The sequence below is a fragment of the Platichthys flesus genome, chromosome 15, assembly GCF_949316205.1.
Source record: "Platichthys flesus chromosome 15, fPlaFle2.1, whole genome shotgun sequence".
Taxonomy (NCBI): domain Eukaryota; kingdom Metazoa; phylum Chordata; class Actinopteri; order Pleuronectiformes; family Pleuronectidae; genus Platichthys; species Platichthys flesus.
In genome coordinates this window covers 14,445,288-14,462,282 of record NC_084959.1, presented here as the reverse complement: position 1 = coordinate 14,462,282, position 16,995 = coordinate 14,445,288, and positions in this window count along the sequence as shown.

Genomic DNA, 16,995 nt, shown 5'->3' with positions numbered 1-16,995 from the left:
TGCAGCTGGTCCTGTGTTCTCTCACATATCTCTCGTGTGCGCTGTAGCATTGGTCCTGATGCTTTCAGTTGTTTTTTTTCCAATTAAAGAAGTGTTCCATGTTTTTCTGACCAAAAGCAAACCTTAATCATCAGGAGACTTTCTGTGATTAAGTAGTGTTCCTTCTCTAATCCTTCATAACAATTGGGATCTGAATAGTCTTAAAACATTTTTTTAACGAAAAATGAGTTTCTGATTTGCAGGATTCCAAAGTAAAGAAATTAATAAAACTTGCAATGTTAATACAGATATTTTATAAAAAGTAATGCTCTATTTGCCTTTTTTTCAAATGTATGGTCATATTCAGGATCGACAAAATGTATTGAGTTAATTACAACATTAATATTAATATTGAGATTATTGGAAAAAAGATCATGAAAAATATGGCAGAATAGACACCGGTAACCATGTGATTCATACTACTTGCAGCTGCAGCATAAATGGCTTATTTCACTTTGCCTAATTGGCTGTACTTGGCTGAATAGGTGACCTTTCCTAGTCTGACGCACCCCAGTATGAATACTAACAATGTTAATGTCACACATTTATTTATCTGTCAAACTAAAACACTGGAGCGTTTTCTGTAACAATTATTCCGTAAGCATAACCCCCAATTACGCTCAGTAATTGATCGCCTCAACAAACCTAAAATGCAGACTTTATTGAAAAGAAGCACTTTCCTGTCTGAGATGTCATATATAATTATATCAAAGAGGAGTCTCGCTCATAGAAATGTTTGTGACCAGAGCCTTTCAAAAAGATGTTTTTGAAAACTTACAATAACAATTTTTTATTTGTTTAAAGTTGTGAATGTAAACTTTTCATAAGGGGAACCATAAAGTCTAGAGGAGCACAGATGACTTCAAAAGCCATGACACAGAATGACTGGTGAGGTAAAAACATAAACACAGTAAGAGCTAATTACCATCTCTGTCTACCAAACGCAACATTTACATTGAGCACCTTAACGACACTGGAATAATATATTGTGAGTTAAAAAAAACTAAGACTATGATGGTGGGTCATCAAAACAGAAAGGTTGGAAATTCAAATGTGGGGCTTCTATGCCTGGACATATCATTATCAGATGATGGAAAACATATGTCTGCGTTCACCACGGTATCTTACAGGATAATGTCAAAGTGACGGTCCACCAGTTGAAGCTCAGTAGAAGTTCCCATTCAGAGCCAAGACCTTAACCCAGTGGGGATGCTGTGGATCGAACTCAGAGTGCTGTTCAAACCAGACGGTTTCAATAAGCCTCATGAAGAATGTGAGTGTGATCCACAGCTATCAGAAGAGCTTGTTTGAGGTTACTAAAACCAAGTGATAAATCTAAAGGTCATTTACTATTTTCAACAGTATCGTGAGTCTTTATTCAGTATCTTCAGTAAAGACACAACCTTTTAAACCGTTTGTTATAAGTTTGTGAAGATCAGTTCACATTTTATGGCCAATTAATTCAGAAAGTTGTGTTATTCCAAAAGGTTGACACTTTTTCTTGTTGCTTGTTTTGCTTCTGAAGTATGTTGCACAAGATCTAAACAAAACAAACGCACAAACACACGCACACACTTCTCCCACTCTCATAAATCAATGAGGCTTTTAAAGAAATTTTTAACCTTGACTGTCAAAATCTAAAATAAATTAGAATAGATACTTTAAGAATTCCCTTGGACCCTGGAGAAGTCCAGGCTTTCTTATTTGTAAAACATATTAAAACAGGATGATAGTAACTGCCATAACTGTCATCTTAAAGAGCCTTTGGTATACAATGTTGTCCGAGACATTTCTAAAAGATTAAAACAATCATCGTTGAGAGATATGGGGAGAAAGCATAGTTATAAGTGCATCTTTGCTGGTTTTAAATTTTGTTAAAGGTGGAGTCTTTTCCTCGTTATTTTCCAGTAATTATACAGTACCACAAGACTCTTGGAATACTTGAATCTACCAAAACTGTGAAATACAAAGCCAGCTTTGCAAATCAGTGGGTTGCCAATTTAATGTTTTGGTACTGCAGCACTAGAGTGTAGCAGCACAGCAGGAGTGTGCAAAACAATAATTATTCAATTAAATTGGATTCCTGTGTGTTATTATTTTATGTAAAGTGTTTTTATCAATATTTTCTGCTTTAAACATTAAAAACTAGTTTTACATTGAGCTCCTGCTAACTTTTTAACAACTTCTACACTTATATCCTGTATGATTTAATTTAAGACTTAAAGATATGATCACATGAAGAAAAACTATAAAACCTCAATCAAAGACGCAGTGCAATGTCCCTCCCTGCAAATTCGCGAGCATAAAGTGTAGAATGCACTTAATTTGAAATCATGTCTGAGCATGCCTTTAATTACAAAGCTTTTCAGAAACATCTCTTCTTCTTAAAGCGCCACCATTTGCATCTTGCAGACCAACTGCGGCATATGCCTCCATAGGTTGAAATGAATTCCTTCATGTTAAAAAAAACAAATTCACAAAGGACACTTCAGCCGAGCTCCAACTGCGGAGTCGCACTCAATGAACTGAAGGGGGAACAACAAGTGTGGGAATGAAGGAGGCAACATTCTCCCTATTCAAAACTACTTTGACGATGTTATCTGGAGGGGAAATAGCTGCATAATGTTGTTTTAAAAAATATATATATTAGCCAATCAGAGCGCAGGACAGGGTGACAGAACAGAAAAAAACAGAATGCCTGTCTCCTGGGCTGGGGTTGAATTCGCAAAAAGAAAAATGTTTCTCAAGCTGCTTTCCATTTTTCTACAAGCAATATCCACGGAAGCGTTTCACCTTCTCCAGCCTGTTAACAGAATGACACAGAGAAGCAGAAGGATCAATTGGATTCACTTCATCTCTTCTCGCTTGTGTTACCATGATTAAACACAGTATGGGGACGAGTCAGGGGTTTCTCCTGGTGAAAGGCCCTGTAGTGTTTGACCCCCATCGTCAGTCAGTTGGTAACATGAACTCACAGTTACTGCAAGACTCCCCATCACACGTCAGGGGAGATGTGTAGTGGGAACTCGGCTTGAGTGGGAAATGTTTTTGGAACAGTTGATGTACCTCCAGTACAACAACCTTTAATACTTCTCGTGGATAGTTGTCAGATCCTTTGACGTGCGCATGATTCAAACTTTGATGTCACATGAATGAATGCAACAATTCTCACTTGGTCAATTTTATGTGTGACGCAGCAAACTCTGTGTAGTGCTCATGTCCATTGACTCCATAGAACTGCGGACTAGTTAAGTACAGCTGTCAGCTGTGCTTTGGAGGACTAGACCTTCCTGTGGGTGCGTGATGTTACAAGATGCCCGTCCACTTCATAAATCGTTAAGAACACAACAGAGGACTGTTCTTCAAATAAGTGTTAACCGAACCAACATGCTGTTATCCAGCTAAAATAATCCTGCTAAATCTCTTCGAGCCAATTTGTGTTCTTTGAACACAGTTTGAAGATTGATTTGTTAATCCTGGATTAAGTTATTCTGCACCCGTGCTTTAAATAAGGGTACACAGTTGAAACCATGTTGGAATTCATTGACTGACTGCTGAACATGAACATAATCTATTTGTGAATATGTTATATGTGTCACTGCACTGTATAGGGTGTCCTTCGCATCCTGCGGTCCACAGTGTTTCCACATCACTTTTACATCAGATATAACCATTGATTATCTACAAGTGTTGTTAGTGGATGGAGGGAAAGAGGACGCTTTTGAGCAATACATATATGTCTATATGGAAATCTAAAGTTACTAAAGTATCTTAAAATGTTGACTCAATTACATTTAAAGAAATGTGACTTCTGCAGATAATTTGACTATTTACTTAAAAAGTTTCATTTTTAAAATTCTAATTTATTGCTTTGTTTGCTGAGCATGTAATAATTAGATTTGTTTGATATTTGATTGTGATTAAGAAGGTGATTCATTTTACAAGACATCATATTGATTTATATGTTATTATATAAAGGCATATTTATATTGACATCCTTTCATTATAAATGTAAGAAGGTAAGCTATTTGTGAATGAAATATTAATTTATCTACACCATTAAGCCAAAAATGTCTCCAGTCGATAGGCTGCACTTTTGCAGGTTTGGGCTTAAGGGCTCTGAAAACACCAGTGAAATGTTAAACCATCATTGGCAAACAAAGAATTTCAGAGTCATGTAAAATCATCAGCATCCAAATCTGTAAAGCTCAGTTATCTACTCAGATCAGGACCCAGGTCTGAATCTTAATGAGCTTTGCAGCTCTGTTTCTCTTCTCAAGATCCTTTCTCACCCCCTTTAACCTCACAAAGTAGCATTATACCACTGAATATGTCCTGATGTTTGGAGCGCTGAGTTACTGGCTCTGTACTCGCCACGCTTTCCTCGTAATGAGGCGTGCTTTTATTTCCCAGTCACACGCTCAATAAAGGCAGAAAACATAATGTCCACGTCATTCAAAGCTTCCAGGATTATGATTTATGAATTTGTTTTGCTATAATCATGCAATAATGATATTGTGCATTGGCTTTGTTTGAAAGTTTTAATTGTTTCCCCTGGGAAGCCATTAGTTTAGGTAGACAGAGGTCTGCAAGATGAATTACATCTGGATGAGATCTAAGCTCACATGGAAACGCAGAGTTTGACGTAACTATAACCATCAATTATGGAAATGACAAGATTAAATATACAGTATTGGCCTTTTTCATTACAGACACTTACACATGTGACAGCGGGAAAGTTACAGGTGTAAGTAATAAGATGAATGATGGCTGGCTCCGTGTAGCTGTGACTGTTTTGGGGCGCTGGCATTATGCATGCTGACTCTGTAACTCGTTCATAAAATGTTCATAAAGATGGAGGATTTGCCTCTACTTCTTCAAATTGTTTAAAGATTAAGCCAGATTATTTATTTATTTTGTTTATTTATTTGCTTTTAGCCTGTTTAGCCTATTTGTATGCCCAGGGGTTTATCTGTGAACTCATCTTGAGCTTATTATGTGGCTTGTACCATTCTTTGATCTTTTTTTTTTGTTTTATCTCTGATGTTATTTTAGCACTTTGGTCAGCTCTGGTTGTTTTAAATGTGATTTATTAATAAACTTGATTTGATTTGAAAATATCACAAACATGAGTGCCGCCATGTTGTGTTTTTGATGTGATTTGAAGCCAGTGTCTGCACAGCAGTGATCCTGGTGTGGAGCCGTGGGATTGATGTCACAATGATAAACTTGCTCAGTCAGTCACAGCTGTCAATCAAGACCCATTTTATAGCTAAAAATCACTAATTTATACCAAATTCACCAGAAATGTGAATACATATGAGTGTTATAAGACTTGCCTAAAATTAATGGTTTATTTCCCTTAAATGAAAAAAAAAATAAATAACAGGTATCTGCTATTCATTCAAGTGCATGAATGATGTCTTTCTCCCACTAACTCTCCCTGTTTGTACATGATGGCACTGAATGGTTGACTCATGTAGATGATTAAAGAGCTTATGTAATGAAATGAGGGCATAAACTGGGTCTTTCAATATAAAAATGACTCAAATGTACTTAACATTGAAAAGCTGTGTTTTCTTTTCTAAATATCTATTCAGCTATCTATCGGAAAGAATGGAAGACATAGACAATCCCTTTTCCTGTTTGAAAGCTGGGAATGAATATTCATAAACTGGTACAGTAGTTAGTATGCAAAAAAATAAGCTCAAAGTGCCATGTACTACACATCCCCCAGCAACTGGAATCCCCCTAGCACGCACTAACTGAGGTGTCAACAAGCAGCTACTGATTGCCAGTTTGGTGCCGATACTGACTCAGTCAGCCCATAGCAAGGCTTTGCACAAGAGGAGAGAGCTGCATGTAGGCATGCGTGGGCAAGGAGTCTCACTGTAGGGGGGGAACGTTCTGAAAAATGCTCAAATACATACTAAAAATACAACAAAGGTTGTGATATAGCAAGGTATGTGTACTTCTATTGCACGATGCAATAGAGGTACACATACTTTATCAATGCAATAATACATTTTCAAAAGGCATTGAACACTGTGGCTATTGTGCATTAAGCTCTGACAACATATTTTGAAGCCAATATTTAAGTTTACCTCAATTATCTTTGAGGAAGAAAATCTATACAATTGTTCAATCAAGTTAAATGAGCAGGCATGAAGCATGACTTCAAGCTTTCAATACTAGAGACAAAATTATTTGACTTATTCCTAAACCGGTACCTGGGCTTTGGGTATTTGCTAATTAGAGTATCAATCTGATACCCCTGTTTAATTAATAAGCTGTATGCCTCACTGTGTAGACGAATGGGCTCATTGTTTTAATCCACAATGCATACATGCATACCTAAGGCCTGACTTTTTCATTGTTTGTCGAACTTTGTAAAAGCGAAAAGTAATAACTTTATTATTCCGTAGCAGCAGTAACCTGAGAACCTACGTGTATTACAATTATTTACCCGTTGTTACCTCCGCGGGGGGAGGGGGGAATGATCACCCCTGTCCATTTGTTAGTTGGTTGGTTTGCGGTTTGCAAGATTATGCAAAAACGAATGGGCGGATTAGCACAAAACTTGATGGAAGGACGTGGTATGGGTCAGAGAACACAAGTTAGATTCTGGTGTTGATCCAAATTTATTTATAAATTTATTTCACATTTCGAGAAAGGCCGTATTTCCAGTTTTTTTATAATTTGGCAGAAAATATGAATCTTGACGGAAAATGAATAAGGCATATTAAGGGATTTTATTTCTGAGGTGTAAGCGTCTGCAATTTGGTGCAGCTTATTTGGATTGAAGGACTTTTGGGCCTTGGCTGCAGAGTGCGCTCTCCTGAGTGCCATTCCAGTTTTTGATTGCTTCCCGGCTTATTGTAAAATGAGATTTATTTTGTAGGTTAACTCGTCTTTTGTTAGGTTTTACTGACAAAACTGGTTTAACTGATTAATAGTTTCTACAGGATATATACATAAAAAATGTATTACATAAGCAGCATTTTTCCTCTTATTTCATATCGGGGGCATCGTAATAAAGCCTTGCTGGGAATGTTGTTGATGGTTGAGACTGGCAGATTCAAATAAGATATGCACTGTAGACATTCTCTGCATGAAGCATTGCATGTGTGTGGATCTACATGCAGATGTAGACATATATACCATAGAATTGAACTGAATAACTTAATCAATACCAGATTAATTAGTATCCAAAATGGAAAAAAAAAAAATCATAGTTACACATAAATTACACATAGTATGCATTTCTAGTATTTTTATTAGCACTTGTGAAGTGGGCTCGGTTTAGATACATGTGCATGACATCATTTGGGAGGTGTGGGGAAAACAGGACATGGCTAAAATGCTCAAATGGGATTAAGTGACCCAGAATTTGTTCAGCTGCCAATGGGGAAAGATGATTGGCTGTGATTTGAAAGAAGCGTGAGATTTAGGAGCAACAGAAGTCATCTGGCTCTGAGGGACAGACGAGAGGGGGAGAGAAATGGATGGAGGGCGGGGGGGAACTGCATGTGCTCAGGTAAATTTTGCAACTTGCTTAAATAAGGACAAATCCAAAATTGTATTAATTTTAGAGCGATCAGAAAAGAGAAGAGAGGGGGTAAATGAGATTTTGATTCAACATGAATTTCTGATCTGAGAGTAAGAGGTTGAGGTGCTGAGTTAATAACCAATGGAAATGCAGAAATCAACAGGGGAGAGTGAAGATAATCAATTTTACCCGTGGAGTAAATTTAAATAGTGGGATAGAACAATTCAGTGTCTGGTGTTTAGAATAATATATTTATTCAAGGAGGTCAACAGAGGATGTTCTCTCCGTGTGACAACTGCCAAAGCTGAGCAGCTGAAATGGGGGCCCCGGTTCACTTTTTGCAAGCACAGTCATTACAAGCTTTTTGCTCTGGCTTCTCCTACCCCCAGCACTGCAGCTCCAATGTACTGCATGGACAGATACCTCCCTTTCTGCTACCCTCCATCAGCGAACAGGAAGGAAAGATGCCAGAGTGAGAAAGGGGTCAGGAAGAGCTGTCACCATTCCTGTCCACCCCTCGATGCTATCTGCACAAAAGACTCCTCTGGGAGAGAGGTCGCTCATCACCTCAACAGTTTGTTCCCGTGAGATGTCACGCTTCCGAAAACTCACTTGTGAACCTGCACATCCTCCTGCTCCCCTGGGTACCATCTACAACGTTGTAACTCTTTCTCATATCTAGATACATGTTTTTTTTTCCCCTACATAATGTTTCTTTTGTTTTTTACAGCTGATGCAGTATCCTGAAATACTTCCACACATTCAACTTCTTTCCTTGTCAAACTGTGAACATCAGAAACGTCACTATATGATGAAACACCATTAAAAAAGCTGGATTCAGAACGTCAATTTATGCCAGACACCTTTGTCTATTCAGCGTTAACTTAAATGTCACTAAAAGTCAATAGCTACTTGGCAAAGCAACACACTCAGCTGCAGCAGTAACCTAAACATCAGATCATAAAGTAGCACTTTTGAGGCTTACACACCCACACAATGCCATCGTAGGAGTGATTCACTTAATGAATTATTGTATTCTAATGGACCAGGCTGTGAACTCAACAAATCTCAATGCAGTTATTGTGCTGTTATACTTCCATCACTCCTATTCAATCTTAAACAGTAGAGTTATAGAAAGTCTGCATCTAAATGTCACATCATTCAATAACAGATATTTGTATTGGTTTTTTTTGTTTTTTTACTTAAAGGATATAAAATCCAATACCAAACAAAATGCTGCACGACCGCGGTTGTTTTTTCGATGCTAGTTGAAAATAACCATAGATTTGTATTTGTATATTCTTCATATACAATTCCTTGCACTCTTTATCCATTATTATATGTATTATTTTCTATTACTTTGATTATGTATCCATTTACAGATTTTTATTGTTGATTCATTTGGTAAGTCTACATGGAAACAGAAACAGCGCTTGCCCCACATTTTACCTGGTATCTTTATGCATGTGAAATACAAATGTTTGAATCATTGAATAACTGGGTGTAATCTCCACTTCACACGTGATAAGACCGTCACATGTAATAATCATAGGCCTCATTTTAATACCTTGCAATAACAGGCATAATCTGGATCCATCCAACACACTTTGTTGTCAATTAAAGCCAAGACTGACTCAGAGTCAGTCTCAGAGTCTCTGAATCGCCTGCTTCACTCATAGACACAAGCTGTATTTCATTGAGGAACAGTATCAGGTGTCAGTCGTAGGGATTTTCAGGTGGGGATACACCGAGCAGATACTGATATCAAATATCAGTCGGAAACTGACCGTAAACAGCTGAACTGGCTTCCAGAGACAGTAGGGCTGATCAATTCTATGTCTGTTTCTACCTATGTGTGTTACCTATGTGATGCAAACAGCAGTGCACCAATAGACCTGTACTTTTTGCTTAAGGGAGAGCAAACATACACAGAGGATAGATAGATAGATGTACTTTATTGATCCAGATTTGGGAAATATTTTGTAACAGCATCATGGCCAGGGCAAATTCCCAAAGAGCAAAGAAAAGGCTAAATTCAACAGACGACCAAAGATACAAGCGTAAAAATTAGCAGTATTTGAAACATGATTGCAGTGTTTGAAGGTGACTAAAATAAACAAATACGACTAACACGTGCAGTAAAAAAATTAACATTAATATAATATGTGCAAAAATAGAAAATAATAGTTATTGCAGGAAATGCAGTTATGGCAGGAACTAATCCGAGAGTTTTGGTGTGGATATAACGAGGGGAGAAGGATAGTCTTATTGCTGTGGGCAGGAAATACTTCCTGTACATGATAAGATCAAAGGGCTACAGCTACAGGGAAATCTGTAGAGCTTGTTTTGAGGGGTGAGAATAGCCCTGTCAATTTTAACACAACCAACTTAAACGGTGGTGTCAGATCGGTAATCACGTATCAGTAGTGGAATCAGGTCTAAAAAGTCAGATTTCTGCATCCCTACTTTTGGGTATCAGGTGTGCCTCCTATAATAAGAAAGCTGATTTCCATTCCTCTCATAAGCCCAAATGACTCAGTGCAAACCCATGAATAACCAAATTATGTGGCAATTCTGCAGAAAGGCACAAGTTCATGGGCCCAGGTTGGGGGATAAACGCTTCATCTACTGCTATCAAGTCCCACTCCTTTATATCTGTATCAAAATGAATGTAGTGTTTATTTTGGAGAGATACTTCTAGTTTTTTTTTCCCTACTACTAACCTGGGATTTGCAAATGAGCACATTATTGTGAGATGTTCAGATGCATGTTTATACCCATTGGATGCTTTGTATGTGTACAGGGAATTTTATGTTGAAATCTGGTAGCTCTACATATTTGTCCCTTCAGGGTAAATGCATGACTGTGTGTTCGTGCTTTGCAGAAATAAAGCTGCATTGGCCTGTTCATAATAAACTCCCAGTGTTATACATTTTAATAAATATTTTGTGGATTTTCACTCTGCGGTAGAGCAATCCAATCTGGTTTCGTGAGGATTTTTTTATAGGTTGCACATGAGCCACAGCTCTAATTAAAAATATTTTCTTGACAGTGTAAAATTAAGATTTGTGGCTGGCAGTGCTTCAACTCAGCGAAGAGCACCATCAAATCGTCTCCTGCTCAAAATACTGGCCAACAAAACACACATCGGCTGAGAAATTAAAGTCCTCCTGAAGTCTCTGTGTAATTTATGTTTCCTGTTAAAACACTCCGGACCTATGAGCACACACACAAACACATCCATATCTGCAGACATTGGGAAGCGATGAGGTGAATCACAGCGGATGTATTTGAGAGCAACACCTAAAGCCGTGTCTGTGTTCTTGCACTTCGAAAATACTGGGGACCGCTCTACAAGGATGACTTTAGAACATGTTGTTTATAATGAAAATCTGAAGCAGTAGTTAATGCATCGCAGGTCAAAGATCGTGTTCAATAGAGGCAATCGGTGCCAAACAACTGAAATAAACCAGAGAAAACTGGATGTTGGAAAATTGCATCCGAACATTAAAAAGGTTTTAAAGGAAAATGTACTATATATAAACAGTTTATCATTCAGCTAAATAGAAAAGCTTGTATTACTTACATTCATCACAAAAATATCAATAATTTCTATTTTGTATTGAGGTCTGGTGCAATTATGTCTTCATGAGCTTTGTCTTCATAAGTTTGGATTTGCAAAATCCCAAAGGTGGATAATAAATGTAAAATGTAAGTACAGTCAAACTTTCATGAATGCAGGTTGATTTTAAACAGTGTAATGCCTTCAGGTTTCCGTCCTTTTTGTCACAACTAATTGGGTGTTGCAGACGTGCTCCTGAATAAGATTATTCTCTTCTTCAGAACCCTCACACACACGCGCATGCCCACACACACTGTAGTACTTGTCATTCCCTATTGCCGAGCCACTTACCCTACCCCTAACCTAAGCTAATTCAAACCTGAACTTTAAAACCGAGTCTTAACCCTCAAGCAGCCCTTTGAAGGACAAGTTAAAGTGCACACGCGCAAACACACACACACACACACACACACACACACACTGTGAGCAGGGAGCTGGGGAATCGTCAGTGCTATTGCCCTAAATTAATAAATCACAGAGGAATAATTGTATAGCCTATTTCTTGTTATTTTCCTCTGGGTATACAGTTGGTGGTACAAGACACATTATTAATACAAATCAAGGCTTGTAATTCCCTTGCTAATCTGACTAATGAAGACACGCACTTAGCCCCTCTCAATGATAAGTCTCATGTCAACATAGGATGTGCGAAACTAGTGCAGTATATCTATACTGACAACAATAGAGTTGTCTGTAAGAATAATAATGATAGACTCTACATTTACAAATGCTTTCCTCCCTCAATGCGCAGGTAGAGGCTGAGGCGATGCATGCAAATGTATGCATGTTCTTTTTCTCTACAAAGCAGATAGTGTCTCTGCTTCCCAAAACTCCCGTGTAACATCCCACATCTCATATAGTCTCATGGGCTGTAGTTATCACACACAAGAAATATACAATTTAGGGTAAACAGTTGTTCCACCAGCTGTCTCCGACTCTTCCTCACCGTCAGCAGACTCACAATTAATTTCGACACGTGGACAGAAATGTGATTCTCACTTTTAAGAATCGCTTGTGTAATGAGGAAGTTATGAATAATACAGTAACTAAGTAATAACGTAGTCATTATTAAGCCCTAACGCCCATTAGGAGCCGCTCTCGGTTCCAGCAGTGCCTTATGCAGCTAATGTTGACCACAAAGGCTCAGTATCAGTGAGCACACTTTGTCCTGACCTGCTTTCTTCTTTTATAAAAAAGAAGCCTTATTATATCCAATTCTTTCCTTTTCTTATTTTTGTCAATGAGTGATGGAGATTCATGAAACTTAATCATATCCCTTTACTGGAATCCCTGTTGTGCCCAGATATAGTGCGATTAATGATCCAGCACACAAACATACATAAAATGCACAGAAAATGCAGAGAGAACTTTTTAGTCACTGTACTCCAAACAAAGAGGCATTGTTTGACAGGCAGATTCTGCCATTTTTGACACTGAGCAGAAACAATGAAAGCTGCTCACTTCAATAAAAATCTTATTAAGCACGTTGGAGAGAGGACTGGGGTCTTGGCATCTTTCAAGTGCTATGTGGGAATCGGATAGTGACTACCGGTGACAAATGTAGTTTCTGACCTCTATGGTTAATATGCAACTTCACAGCATTCAGGTCGGCTGCCATGGATACGAGGTATCGCATTTGACCGTAGATCAATATAATTCAGTTCCCAGCACCCGGTCAGTCATTAATCTTAACATCAAACATGTCAGTCGCTATGCCGCCTCAGAGTGACATTATCCAATGAGGCATGGCCTAATGAACAGAGGTATAATGATAGAGAGAAGGGGGAGCGAGCATTTTCCTCCCACCTTCTTATGCAAGATTCATTTACATTACAGAGACTTTGGGATAAATCGCTTCAGGAGAACATTTTTTTAGTTTTTCAGCTTAGACACATCCATGGTGCAGACACAGTCTTTGTGCTGCTCCCACTGTCACTCATTGCACACATGCAAAAATCCTCCCTAAACTGTGATTCTGATAAAAGGCTTGTGGTGTATCTTTTCATTGCCAGTGCTTTAGACATCTGGCGGATGCAAGTAGGTTTTTTTTATCATTTATACGGTGACTTCTACAAATTAATTGTATTTTACATGATAATCAGTCCAGAAAGGTACTTTATTTTTACACAGAATAACTGACTTTTACTCAGAACAACTCTGACGACTGTGACTTTGTTAGGCAGAATAACGTCTCCTTTCTGCTTGGGAGGATACTGTCAAATTAGAATCTCTGTTTTCCACGTAATTAAGAATTTAGGGGAAGTTATTGCTGATAAACTGTCAGCAGTGGCAAATAAAATGAAGCAAAGAACAGTATAATCTTGAGTCTACAGCTCTTACTAAGCCTTTGTATCCTTTGTACATCTACACTGCAGTTCAACTCACAGCATAATTGACAATGTCATAGAGCACATTTAAATTAGATTTTCATACCGAGTTTTTGAAAATATTGAAGTCAAAGCTCTCTATCAATGCAACAAGCCGATGTGAACACATTGATACTGCATGGGGGACATTAATTAAACAACTCTCAAGTGTGATGCAAATTGAGGATCGGCACTTCATATCAGTAATTTTGAATATTTAGAAGCTTGTGTAAAGCTTTAGAGCCAAATAGATTCAATCCCTTTATTACGTTTCCATTCAGTAAATGTTTTTCATGTAAATCAAGGTTCAATTTTTACCTGATAGACATGAAGTCTAAAACTTGAACATATGAAAACTAATTGACTCTGCCTTTAAGAGATCAATGGCCATCACTGACAAAATACATGTTGTTGACACTAAATATGTTCCTTGACTAAAGTGTGGAGTTTTTTTAATGTTGCTTAGTGAAAGCCGTCTGAGTTTGTTTTTAGAATGCCTCTCTCGTGCTGCTCGAGGTCTGTGTGAGAGCTGTGCGAGCCCCTGTGCTCTTGGCATAGATTTCTCCACAAAATGTAAACACCTTCATCACCGCTGTGCTCCCGCTAATTAAAACTCTTGTCTGTCTAATGAGAGTCGTGCCTGTCAGGCCCCTGCGCACACTCTATAAATCACCGTTATTCGGGCCCGCTTTATCCCAACCACATTCGGAGAGGGAAGCTGCTCTCAGATTGTACCGTATGCAACACAGATAGTCCTGTGGGTTCTCAGCATCCTCCATGAGGAATCAGTTGTCAAACATCTTCTTTTTCGGTGGCCATGGTTACTGAGCATGGTTTCTATTGACCATTGAAAAAATGCGACAGCACAAGTAGCCGAATTTTAACCGCCCACTTAAAAGGCAGGCCATGTGGGATTTATTCTAAATAGTAGCCCTGCAGTTTCAGCGATCAATGGTAGATCTGCATCAAAACAAATGATAACACCCTGCCGCTTTTCTTAACAGCACTATGCACATTTCTCTCTGGGCCAAACAAAAGCTATAATTTCTCAGATGGCTCAGGACAATACAGGAATAAGTAATTTACAGAACACTGAGTGACCAAAACAACAGACATCCCTTTATATTATACTGCAATCTGATCTTATATTAAATAGATCTCATGTTGACCTTGCCTGTTGAATTCCATTACAACAAATTGGTTAAGCCTCTGAATGGATACAATACTGATGATGACCCAGACTCTATGACACATAAACACCTTCTGCATTTATCTGTCAGACCAAAGGGGGACTTTTGCAGACTGTGAATGAAAACCTCTTTCTTCACAGAAGAACAATGAGATATTTACTGTACATAAACATGGAGAGGCTGAAAATGCAATGTGATTGATAGGAGACAGGTGAGATGCAAAAGGGTAATGTTATTCTTGCACTGCTTTTAACTTCCATTTTGTTGCATTTTGTAATTTGATTGATAGTCTGTGGCTTTGTGGAAGAAGATAAATTAACCTCAACACTATACTGCTCAAGTAAACCTATTTAGACCATCTCTTATCATGTTCATCCTTTCTAACATTAATTTAGGACTTCTAACATCTTCTTACATAGGGAAATCGAGTGTCTAGCTTGAAGTCAACAAAGGTAATTTCAGTTTCTCTATTAGAAAGGAAACAGTTGCTTGGGTAAATTCCTAGTACACATCGTTTAGGGCTTAGATATGTTGGACGGAGATACAGCAATTCTTGGACTTATAGCATAATTTCACAGGGGAGATGTATATTCTTAAAATCCAGTTATTTGATTAGGTTATTGATGATTGGTGTCCGTGCCTGTATTGGTCACCATTCAATAACTAAGATGTCCACTTCTATGACTTGTACCCAATCACTCTACTTACTTTCAGAGTTCTCTTCATGGTTTTCCACCATTATGTTGTTTAATTGAGTAGCTCGTCCTCTGCTGAAACAAGTCTCTGTGGAAAACATTTCTTATGTGGACAGTGAGGGTAGTTGCACTAAATCTTTTAGGCTTGCCGGTATAAAACTTGCAAAGCTGCAGTACATCACTCCACATTAAGATTTATCACTTGAGATTGTTATGGCACAGTCAAATCGCAGACTATAAAAAAATTTGGCCTGCCTGCTCTATCAGTGAAGAGGCATCAGCATTTATTCTAATTTAGTTATGAACCTATTTCACCCAAGCTACCTTCATACTGTATCTCTCAGCCCTGCTTCCTTGTTGTTAGCCATTGTACCCATTCACACAGTGCAAGTAATACTTGGAACATACTTAAAACAATAATAAACATATAACCTAAATTGACATCATTGCTACTGCTGAGACAGTGTTTAAAGTAATTAAACTATCTTACTGTATATTATGATAGTTTTAACCCTTTAGTTCCTCATGGTTTTATTTCTCTCCTTGAAAATTCCTTCAGCTTTACTTACTTTACAATTTTTACCAGGTATTAATCAAAACAGCCATCACTGATGTTTTATTGGAAACATTAAATTACAGCCTCTCCTTTAATATATCATCTGAGGTTATAAATAAATCAATGAAGAAAATTGATGGTTACACTCCTACACATTAGGCTGCCACCCACCACTAGACCGAAGGAAGAAGGAGAAGGGATCAAAGATCCAGGGTAATAAGAGATACAGTACAGAATGGGGAAGAAGAGGAAGAAGTAGGATATTAAAACATAGGGGATGGCGGTAATGCACCTTGACGTTGGTTGCTACCCACCAATAAAGTAAATGAAGAAGACAAAGAATGGTTGCAACATTTCCAAGAAGGCTAATTTGTGCCTTATTCATAAGAGAGTTGTGAGTAGACGTCCCATTTTCTTGAAGTGGTCAAAAAAGCAAATAATGGTCATTGTCATGAAATAGCCCATGGTTCAACTGAAAACTAAATTTGGAAATGCCAGTAACCTTGGAGACCCCCACCCCATAAATATTAGTGAGTCTTTGCTCCAGAGGAGTAACACACTAAAATCTAACTGGAGGTGTTTGAGTGTTTTTCAGTTGGAATAGGTATGAATCAAATCAACAATAGTCTTGTCTACACAGGCTGCATATGTGTATTACACACATAGCCACCACTCAAAGTCGATGTGTGTGCTTCAAGTCGATTTTCTTTAATTTAACATGGGTCACAACAGGGACTGTGTGTTCCAAACACTGCAGAACTGTGTGACTTCCACTGTGGAGCTGTGCCTCAATGCATACTGTGTGGATACTGAAGAAAGACTGAATCTACCACTGTGCTACTGACGTGCAGCTTTCACTTTGTAGACACGGTAATAGACAAATAAAGCCCAGAGAGAGATTACTGTGGAAATGTGGCAAAAAGAGTGAGAGGAAAATGTATAGTCAAGGGCAAGCAACATTTCCAGAGGTATGCCAAT